Source organism: Odocoileus virginianus, chromosome 24 (assembly GCF_023699985.2).
Source record: "Odocoileus virginianus isolate 20LAN1187 ecotype Illinois chromosome 24, Ovbor_1.2, whole genome shotgun sequence".
NCBI classification, from domain to species: domain Eukaryota; kingdom Metazoa; phylum Chordata; class Mammalia; order Artiodactyla; family Cervidae; genus Odocoileus; species Odocoileus virginianus.
This window is the reverse complement of record NC_069697.1, coordinates 28935202-28944888: the sequence shown is the minus strand read 5'-3', so window position 1 is coordinate 28944888 and position 9687 is coordinate 28935202. Positions and strand designations below refer to the sequence as shown.

Here is a 9687-nt window from a genome sequence, read left to right as displayed (position 1 = left end):
AGCCTGGCTTGGAGAATTTTGAGCATTACTAGTGTGGCAGATGAGTGCAATTGTGCGGTAGTTTGAGCATCCTTTGGGATAGCCTTTCTTAGGGATTGGAATGAAAACTGACCTTTTCTAGTCCTTTGGCCACTGCTGAGTTTTCCAAATTTGCTGGCATATTGAGTGCAGCACTTTCACAGCGTCATCTTTCAGGATTTGAAATAGCTCAACTGGAATTCCATCACATCCACTAGCTTTGTCCGTAGTGATGCTTTCTAAGGCCCACTCGACTTCACATTCCAGGATGTCTGGCTCTAGGTGAGTGATCACACCATTGTGATTATCTGGCTTATGAAGACCTTTTTTGTACAGTTCTGTGTATTCTTGCCACCTCTTCTTAACATCTTCTGCTTCTGTTAGGTCCATACCATTTCTGTTCTTTATCGAACCCATCTTGGCCTGAAATGTTCCCTTGATATCTCTAATTTTCTTGAAGAGATCTCTAGTCTTTCCCATTCTGTTGTTTTCCTCTATTTCTTTGCATTGATCACTGAGGAAGGCTTTCTTATGCCTCCTGGCTATTCTTTGGAACTCTGCATTCAAATGGGAATATTTTTCCTTTTCTCCTTTGCTTTTCACTTCTCTTCTTTTCACAGCTATTTGTAAGGCCTCCTCAGACAACCATTTTGCCTTTTTGCATTTCTTTTCCATGGGGATGGTCTTGATCCCCGTCTCCAGTACAATGTCATGAACCTCTGTCCATAGTTCATCAGGCTCTCTGTCTATCGGATCTAGTCCCTTAAATCTATTTCTCACTTCCACTGTATAGTCATAAGGATTTGATTTAGGTCATACCTGAATGGTCTAGTTGTTTTCCCTGCTTTCTTCAGTTTAAGTCTAAATCTGGCAATAAGGAGTTCATGATCTGAGCCACAGTCAGCTCCTGGTCTTGTTTTTGCTGACTGTATAGAGCTTTCCATCTTTGGCTGCAAAGAATATAATCAATCTGATTTCAGTGTTGACCATCTGGTGATGTCCACGTGTAGAGTCTTCTCTTGTGTTGTTGGAAGAGGGTGTTTGCTATGACCAGTGTATTCTCTTGGCAAAACTCTATTGGCCTTTGCCCTGCTTCATTCTGTACTCCAAGGCCAAATCTGCCTGTTACTCCAGGTGTTTCTTGACTTCCTACTTTTTCATTCCAGTCCCCTATAATGAAAAGGACATCTTTTTTGGGTGTTAGTTCTAAAAGGTCTTGTAGGTCTTTATAGCACCCTTCAACTTCAGCTTCTTCAGCATTACTGGTTGGGGCGTAGGCTTGGATTACCATGATATTGAATGGTTTGCCTTGGGAACAAACAGAGATCATTCTGTCATTTTTGAGATTGCATCCAAGTACTGAATTTCAGACTCTTTTGTTGACTATGATGGCTACTCCATTTCTTCTAAGGGATTCCTGCCCACAGTAGTAGATATAATGGTCATCTGAGTTAAATTCACCCATTCCAGTCCATTTTAGTTCTCTGATTCCTAGAATGTCGACATTCACTCTTGCCATCTCCTGTTTGACCACTTCCAATTTGCCTTGATTCATGGACCTAACATTCCAGGTTCCTATGCAATATTGCTCTTTACAGCATCAGACCTTCCTTCTATCACCAGTCCCATCCACAACTGGGCATTGTTTTTGCTTTGGCTCCATCCCTTCATTCTTTCTGGAGTTATTTCTCCACTGATCTTCAGTAGCATATTGGGCAGCTACCGACCTGGGGAGTTCCCCTTCCAGTATCCTATCATTTTGCCTTCTCATACTGTTCATGGGGTTCTCAAGGCAAGAATACTGAAGTGGTTTGCCATTCCCTTCTCCCGTGGACCACCTTCTGTCAGACCTCTCCACCATGTTACTCACATTTAAAAATAAAATAAATAGCAATCCCCTCTCAACTCTGTTGCCTTCAGCCCTATCTCTCTCCTATCTTTTAAAGTGATTCTCATAGAGGGTAAAGGTGATTCACCATCCAGGTATTGTCAAGACACAAAGATGAATAAAGATACAGCATCTGCCTTTAAAAGAGAACAGTGGATATATAAACAGGTAACTATTATATCACAATAGCATAATTTCAATTTCAGATTCAGTGCACAGAGTACTAGTAGAACTCAGATGATAGATAATAAAATAATTTGGGTGGGGAACATCAGAAAAAACTTATTTAAAGCAATGGACTTACTCTCAAGGGATAATTCTTCAACTAATGCCTCTAGATTCTTCCATCCTAATTGCGTTGATACAGTTTGGCACTACAGATGATGTCTTTCTCTTGAAACGTTGCTTTTAAAAAAAAAATTTTATATGGACAGTTTTTTAAAAGTCTTTATTGAATTTGCTACAAAATTGCTTCTGTTCTATGTTTTGCTATTTTAGCCACAAAGTACGCCAGATCTTAGCTCCCTAACCAGGGATTAAACCCACACGCCTTACAGTGGAAGGTGAAGTCTTAACAACTGGACCACCAGGAAAGTTCGGAGACTTTGCTTTTTGAATCTCCTGGCTCTCTCTCCTGATTCTAAAGACAAGTCCACCAGTCTGTTTGCAGTTTCCACTTTTTAAACTACCTCTTTAAGTGATGCTATTCCCCTTGTATCTGTCCTTGGGAATCTTATTTTAATACCCTTCATTCTTTCCTGGTATTATAGTTGGCCCTTGAACTACATGGGTTCCCTTACATGCAGATTTTTTTCACTAGATACTACTACAGTAGTACCCAATCCCCATTTGGTTGAATCCGCTGATGTGGAACCAAGGATATAAAGGGCCAAATATACTAGTTTTTGGACTTCCCTGGTGGCTCAGATGGTAAAGAATCCTCCTGTAATGTGGGAGACCTGGGTTCGATCCCTAGGTTTGGAAGATTCCCTGGAGGAGGGCATGGCAACCCACTCTACTATTCTGGCCTGGAGAATCCCCATTGACAGAGAAGCCTGGTGGGCTACAGTCCATGGGGTCGCAAAGAGTCGGACACGACTGAGCAACTAAACACATACTGTTTTTCGACTGTGGGGAGGGTTTGTTCTCTCACCCTTAATTCCACTTTTTTCAAGGGTCAACTGTGTATTATTCACCACCATGATTTCCACTACCAGAGTATATTCAATTATACCTTCAAGCAATAAATATTTATTACAATACCTACTATGGCATCCCCATACATTATACACACTAGCAACATGAAACTCTCGCAGTTCTTCGGTTTGATGCCTGGCTGGTGGCATAAATTAGATTGTGAACATCAGAAAAACCTGAAGCATGAATACCATGCTCTGCAATGGTCTCATCTTCTATAAGCCAGTTTCATTCCCTCATTTAAGAAAAAAAAATGTTAAACCAGATCGAACTTCTGCAAACATGTTTTAACTCTGAATATATTAATCAAAAAATCTGTGTTGTAAGAAAGCAAGATATTAGCACTTCTCTTGACAAAAATGGAAGAGGCCCTCAGGTCTGTTCAACAAATATATGGTTAGGGATTGCCACTTACTTCATGGCAACATTCATAGTTTTACAACTATTTATTATTTTTTCTAATGGACAATTAGCCATATAAATTGTTATTGTTGTTTCAGTTGCTTCTTAAGGGATAATACATATATTCGTAACTTATCAGCCTAATCAGCATTGAAATTCTATGACTTCATTACTTATATATGATCACTTATACCTCCCACCTTCTATTTCACTTCACACTATTCAATGCACAAATGTACACTATCCAAAGATAATGAACTTACAGCATTATATTTTAAAAACTTATATTAAGACAAAAACAGAAGTGAGTAAAGTAGAACCACTATGGATTAACTGGAGGATTGAAAAGTAACCTCATTCACCTAACTGTTCCTTTCTCCTACTTCCAATACTTAGAGCGAAAGTCTCTCAGTCGGGTCTGACTCTTTGAGACCCCATGGACTCTACAGTCCATGGAATTGTCCAGGCCAGAATACTGGAGTAGGTAGCCTTTCCCTTCTCCAGGGGATCTTCCCGACCCAGGAATCAAACCCAGGTCTCCCTAATTGAAGGCGGATTCTTTACCAGATGAGTCACAAGGAAAACCCAAGAATACTGGAGTGGGAAGCCCTTCCCTTTTCCAGGGGATCTTCCCAACACAGGGATCGAACCCAGGTCTCCCACATTGCAGGCAGATTCCTTTTCCAACTGAGCTATCAGGGAAGCTACTCCCAATAAGGCTACATAAAACTGCCATCACTCAACCACCTGTTTCCTTGGCAACTATATAGAAAGAGTTCTTCTCTCGCAAATAGCATCAAGTTCAAAAATGTCAGAAATGTTACAGGCTTTCATCTCGTGTATACCTCTTATTTACAGATGCAATACAGTCCATGAGCAACATTTTCCAAACAACACAAAAATCAAGCCCAACTGACTTCTATTACAAGGGGAAATGTTTGCTTCCTAGAAATGAGGTATCAATTTGTTAACAGGAAGTCAAATATTAAAGAATGAGTTAGGATTGTATTTAATGTCTCTCAAAGGATAAAACTGCAAAAATAATGCCTATTTCCATCCAGTGAGTTAGTGAAAGTTGCTCAGTTGTATCCGACTCTTTGCGACACCATGGACTATACAGTTCATGGAATTCTCCAGGCCAGAATACTGGAGTGGGTAGCCTTTCCCTTTTCCAGGGAATCTTCCCAACCCAGGGATCGAACCCAGGCACACTGCAGGCAAATTCTTTACCAACTGAGCTATCAGGGAAGCCCCTAATTTTCATCTAGGAGGGCTTAAACGAATGACAAGAAACATGTATTATTTATCAATGAAGCCCATCGTCTGTCAGTACCAAGCACAACAACAAAATGAGGAAGTACTCAATGAATAAATATCTGTTGACCATACATGGTGTTAATTAAATTAAGAGACATGTATGTCCTCTGTGTTTTCTAGTTGTATGCAAATCCATTCAAATGTTGATAATGTGATCTAACATATCTCAGATAAGGAATCAAAAAGAAATGTCTAAATTGACTTTAGACATTCTAATAGCATATGGCAGAAATTATTAATACTAATTCATTATATTCTTGAACTATTAACTCTTTAACATAGTATTTAAAAATTCACTGTATGCTTGGACTATAGAAACTACAAAACCAAGGCCCAATAATTTCCCTAGGTGGGGTTATCTCCTCTCATTTAATCAATGTAAAGGGCAATCTTGATGTATAAAGAAAAACTCTCATTTACACTAGAAAATGACCTGGAGTTCAGTGATATGTCATATCTCAGAGCCACTGAGAATTCCTAAGGGGCCTTCACAGTCCCCTGTGGTCATTAGGAAAATGTCCCTTTTCCAGCAGATTAGTTGTTTTAATCATTTTCTTATTTTCCCCTTTTCAGTCCCAGCTAACCTTGGTGGCTCAGGTGGTAAAGAAGCTGCCTACAATGTGGGAGACCCAGGTTTGGTCCCTGGGTCAGGAAGATGCCTGGAGAAGGAAATGGCAACCCACTCCAGTATTCTTCCCTGAAAAATCCCATGGACAGAGGAGCCTGGTGAGCTACAGTTCATGGGGTCACAAAAGAGTCAGACATGATTAGTGACTAACAACCTAATAATAGCTTCTTTCAGGCTTTCAATGATTGCCTTAAGTGAGAAATTTCAACCACGGCACTGAAGAGGATCCCATGTGCCTCCTAATAAAGTTGACTTTCTAGTTAACTGAAAACTGTGAGCTTAGTTAGTCCAAAGTTTGGCATCAGAATGAGACTTCAGAGAATACAGGGCAGTGACCCAGCTTCCCCTGGGTGCCTGACCCAACCCCTCTGTGACTGCGTGAGCACAGATGGCCTTCTGATTGGTTCCATAGAAAGCTCTTTAAGGGGTGCCCTTAGAATAGCATTCAGAATCACAAAGGAAATAAGGAAAAGAAGGCACTTTACTGCACTTGATGTCATAAGAGAAGATTTTCAAGAAATGTATGTGAGTTGTACAGAATTTGAGCTTCTTTAGTGAGATTGTTTTTCTCCTTTCATATAGTGGCCAGTATTGTAGAATGATACTCCTTTAAGATATACAGAAGAATAATCCAGAATCTGTGATATTTCCAATATTGAGAAGTTGAACTACTCAAATGCCCATTATTCATTGGCAACAAAAAGAAAAGGCCATCTGGTATATCAAGTATCAAACTCTGTGACAGGGGTTCTCCTATGGAGAGACTTTACCACTGATATGTCAGCCTGTGAAAGGAAAAACAGAAAAGTCTGGAGCTATTCCCACCCAAAATATCAAAACCCCACTAATATCCTCCTTCATTTTCTGATGGTCCCATATTTTCATTCCTGGAAAGTTCGCTATGTGTTTTAATCTGATGATGATCCTCTCCTCCACTCCTAACCACAGTCACGTGATGACACATTCCATTCATTCAAAAGTCTGAGGCTCCTACTATGCCCATCCCTGGTTGCTGAGCTAGAGATGGTAACTTCCCATTCCTTGGAATGGTACCTTCCTTGGAGGGTACCCAGGTATCACTACTCTCCCAAAGATGCAATTGTTCCAATTGCTCTGCTGCCTTGCACAGCTTATCAAAAAGGTCTCTCTTCCCTCCATGCATAACACTGAGGGCCAGTATATCTTACAACTTCGGCATAAAACCTCTCATTGCAGAAAGGTGACACCTGGAATGAGGTGTCACAGATAGATACTGAATTTCTAGGGCTACTAATTCCCCCTAATTGGCAAGAATTCCATTAGGGTGATGGCAGGAAATATTTAAACAGATCTGATTCCCATGGAGACAGTGTGAATATTGCGAGGGAGCATAGGAGCAGACAGCTCTAACAATCTCCAGTGGATGAAGTTGTCTTCAGTCTCTGACGAATTCTAACACTTTTATCTTTCTCTGCTGATCAAATACCTCCCTCGTGCACCTGAAGTCTGAATTTGCCCCTAAGCTTTGAGGTCCCTTGAGCCAACCTGTCCAGACTGACCCTACACAAACACACCATTAATGCATGGATTTAATCCAAAAATGTCTGTAAACAACTACTGTGGGCAAGGCTTGTCTAGAACATCTCTGAAATTCTCTTTTCACAAAGTTTACCCTTCACCATGATCAACTGACCCACCCTTCACTTTCCACAGTTTTCTCATGTTTTCACTATCGTGAAAAAAAATCAGACTCAGCCTGTCACAGTTCAGCATGAAGTGAAGCCAGTATCGTCCACTTGGTAAGTAAATGAAAACTTGTAACTGAATGCTTTGATCCAGAATTGAATGGAAAGACTTTATCAGGGTTTAAAGAAACTGACTACATCTGTGTAAGGTGTTGTCTAGGATGGGAAGTTAGGTCGCCTCCTTTCTCCATGATACCCTCTAAATCACATGAAGCAATAGTTGATGTCTTCATGCACAGTAAATATGGATGCAGGAGAAGAGAGAAAACAGTCCTCCAGAAATACCACACTGACTAAACACAAGAGATTGCAGACATATTCTTACCCACAGTGAGGCCCTGAGTCTGCCATGCACACTGTGGTCAGGTCTCCCTGTGAATCAAGGTGGAATGATGAACACAATTTTCAGGATAGGTTGAAAATATCCAAATATGTGAGTTACTTTAAAATAGTTAAGCTTTGCAAAAAAAAAAAAAAAAAACTAAGTCCAATTCATTATTTTAATTGGCTTTAATAGGTTTCATGAGAAAGTTTTGCTCTCAACAATATTTACATATTTATCCATGCAGAATCCTCAAAAGTAAATTCTTCAGTTGCCAATGCTTCATTAATACTGGATCCAGGTTTTACAGATACACAAGGGTAAGCACTGCCCTGTTTGTCCAGACCCCCAAGTAACATTCACTAATTTAAGATGGGCTTAAGCTGAGAGCTTTGTTAATGTGATCAGAATTTAAGCTTCTCATGATTATTCAGTCATAGATTGCTGGCAAGGACAGAGTGACCAAAAACAGGTGCTCTGTTAAAAAAAGCAATTTTAACATTTTTGTGAATTCAGAAAGTTACCTTGAATTAGATGGTAGAGTGCTAAACAAAAGAAGAAAACTGGTCAGTCAGCCTAAAATGACCAAGACAGGCAGGAATCTTCATATTATGAGACATGTCCGAGTACATAGAACTATGAGTTAGGATTCAAAATTATCTAGAGTATAGCATTGCTTCCCAAATGTACTGCTCACCATCCTGGTCCTCTTGAACAACTAAGTGAAACTAAGAGCAAGAGGATGAAAGTTATGGTTAAGAAAAAACTGTAGTAACATTTCACCCAACCCTAAAAGAGCAATAAAGGAATAATGAACACATATCAAAACTGGAAGGAGGTTCTTCCATTATTGCAAAAGGTCTGTGCCCTCTAAAGAGTGATATATCATCAGGAATTTTGCAGTGACATGAAATAACATGATCCATGTTGATAACAGCATCCTTGAAATTCAGTAGCAGAACTTCTGCCTGGCATCAGTGCTATTTGAACATTTGGGGAAAAGGGAAGGAAATTATGTGTGGATGTGTGGGAGTCTTGTCTGAGGCACCCATAAAATACCATGTAGAAGTTTCTAGACTCATACAAAAGGCATAACTGAAGCTAACACAGAATGGAAATGAAGTATAAGAACTGGTGGCTTATGATTGCTGTTTTTATGACGGGATCCATGTTCACAAGGGGTTCACAGTCTGGAGGGAAAAACTGAGATGTGTGTTAAACATCAAATGAGAAAAGAAGCAAAGTTCAGACTCTGACATAACACAGGAAACCTAGTATTCGAACAGAGAGCAGTAGGGAGCAATCAAGAGAGGTTACAGGAGAAAAGCTCAGGCTGGAAGGGCCATGAGAATGTAGACCAACTAAATTAAGAAGGAGGACATTTGAAGTGGAGAAAAGTATAAGCATAGACAGAGGAAAATACAAACCAATCTAATATCAAAAGTAACTTAAAACTTTGGAAAGTTAAGGAAAAACAAAGATGAACTCCAACTATAAGAGTAGGAAAACAGTCTATAATGCTATGCACTAAAATTAGATCTGACTTAACCAAAATAATTGAATTTATTTCCTGGTTCTTATACTGTTTCTCAATGTGGCATTATAAAATCTTCATGAATATCAGTTTCATCATGAATAAAATGACATGAGTGACTGCCAAAATAAATGATAAAATCGCAGTGAGAATAAATTGAAAGTGATTAAGTAGAGACCCTATACATAAAAATCTCATTAAAAATTAATATCCTATTAAATTTAAAAGCTACTAGACGACCATGAGCAAAGAAATAATGATTGGGGAACAAGGAGCTGAGAGAAGATTTAGAACCACTGCTGCGGATAATGGTTTTCAAAACCAAATGATTATAAGGATTTCTAAAGTATAAGAAGAATTCAGCCAAAATTAAATACTACACATGAGTAGATGAGCCAGATACAATCATTTTTTCAGTTAAAACCTTATGGAGAAAGAATAGGATTTTCTGAAGTATGTGAAGACTCAAAAACAAAAATAAAAAATCAAGATGACACAGTGACACACAGTGAGGACAAGTTTGAGATGTTATAACACAGTTTTCGGGGCGACCAGGGAAGGATGGTGAGGAAAAGTGATGATGACATAAAGGAAAGGGACAATTACAAGTGATCTCATTTCTCTGTCTATTGTCCTTCAAGGAAACAGCCTCCACAA

The 9687-nt window shown here is 39.4% G+C and overlaps 1 non-coding gene across 1 annotated transcript; it reads left to right on the top strand.

Moving 5' to 3' along the window:
- Positions 1-3420: 3420 nt before the first annotated feature.
- Positions 3421-3543, top strand: LOC139030969 (U6atac minor spliceosomal RNA). Its single transcript, XR_011483404.1, has one exon. It is a non-coding gene; the product is annotated as a U6atac minor spliceosomal RNA (small nuclear RNA).
- Positions 3544-9687: the final 6144 nt, after the last annotated feature.